Genomic DNA, 1729 nt, shown 5'->3' on the forward strand with positions numbered 1-1729 from the left:
GCTAAAATGGCCTAGAAATGTAGATTTTAACTTTCAAATCTCTCCAAATAGAATCAGTCTAAATTATCTACTGGAGTAATTAACACAGCTGTTTGTGACAGAGCTAACCAGATGCCAGTTTTCATTAACTTCTAAAATTTTTCTTTCTGCTGTTTCTTTCCATTAAATAAATATAAAATAGAAAATATTAGGTCATCAGGAAAGTCATGATGTATTTTCCTATGCTTTTCTATCTAAAAATGTGTCATGACTTTCCTGACGACTCAATAGTCGAAAAGATACAGGACTAGTTGGTGATGTGATTTAGACAGCTGGGTGCCACATGGCTGACTGCATGGTTCGTCACAGACCCAGTGGCTTAAAAAACAAGTTGGAGGTGTTTGGGAGCTTTCAACATGGCGGTTCTAGTTGTCCTGGCAGGGTTGCTCCTGTCACTGAACCCGCAGGAAGATATCAAGTTTCAGAAGGAGGTCGCGAGCGCATAACCAAGCAATGAGAACAAGGAAAACTTACTCCTGGAGTAATCTACATGGTCCAACTACCTAGCGCACTTTATGAAACCCAGATCAAAACATATTTCTCCCAGTTTGGCACTATTACAAGATTTAGACTGCCCAGAAGTAAAAGGACTGGAAACAGCAGAGGCTAGGCCTTTATAGAATTTAAATCTGATGATGTTGCCAAGATCGTTGCTGAAACCATGAACAACTACCTGTTTGGTAACAGACTCCTGAAGTGTCATTTTGTACCACCTGAAAAAGTACATAAAGAACTTTTCAGAAACTGGAATACTCCATTTCAACAGCCGTCATACCCAGCAGTGAAACGATATAATAAGCAATGCATGGAGAAGCTTTTAAGAGAAAAGAAAAATTACTCAGGAGTAGATTAGATAAAAAAGGAATTGATTATAATTTTCCTTCATTGATTATACAGAAAAAGGGGAAAAAGCTTTTAGACACTGATCTTCAGAAATCTACAAAGAGCCAGGTTTTACCTAAGAAGAAGAAAATGTTTCAAGCACCCCTAAAACTCCTGAGAAGACTGTGGATCTGTAACACAGTCTGTGGATGGTAATCAGTTTCTGCCCAAATGACAGAGAAAGTGTGTCTTCTTAAGTCTAACTTGAATGGCTCACTTGTGACCCAGGTATGCATCGGTTCAAAACTATTCGTTTGTCGACTGAATCTTAGAAGAAACGATTTCTTCTAAGGGCCCCACACCAGTTTGTACACCAACATTTTCGGAGGAATGACAATCTGAAGTGGCTGAAATGAATGATGATGATAAAGATAATGAAATCATTTTCAAATAGCCTGTATCCAGTGTAAAAGGAGAAACACAAGAGACTCAAACACCTAAACATTCAGGGGAAAAAAGACAAAGAAAAAGCAATCAGTGATTCCAAATGTATTATGTACATTTCTTCTAAAAAATGTGATTTTGTTATCATAGCTGATTTTTAATACGTACAATGAGATGCAACCGTTGACAAGATTTTCAGAGGAAAAATGCACTGATAAGTCAGTAAAGAAAGCAGTCCCGAATTTTGGCTGACCTGTCCTTGCTGAAACATGGCAGCGGGCAGTGGCTGGACTCACACTGCCTCTCTGTCCTCTTCTTTCCAGTTTTCTTTTCAGATTTTATACATCTTCTTACTCTGCAAAAAGGGTCACCATTAATTGCAGGTATAAGTACTGAACAGTAGCATTTTTTGGCACCACCAAAT

General features: G+C 38.3%; 1 pseudogene; it reads left to right on the forward strand.

The window, feature by feature from the left end:
• The first annotated feature begins 395 nt into the window (after window positions 1-395).
• LOC102479999 (MKI67 FHA domain-interacting nucleolar phosphoprotein pseudogene) lies at window positions 396-1077 on the forward strand (annotated as a pseudogene).
• The last annotated feature ends 652 nt before the right edge of the window (window positions 1078-1729 follow it).

This window comes from Tupaia chinensis, unplaced genomic scaffold (genome assembly GCF_000334495.1).
Source record: "Tupaia chinensis unplaced genomic scaffold, TupChi_1.0 Scaffold000322_1, whole genome shotgun sequence".
NCBI lineage: Eukaryota > Metazoa > Chordata > Mammalia > Scandentia > Tupaiidae > Tupaia > Tupaia belangeri.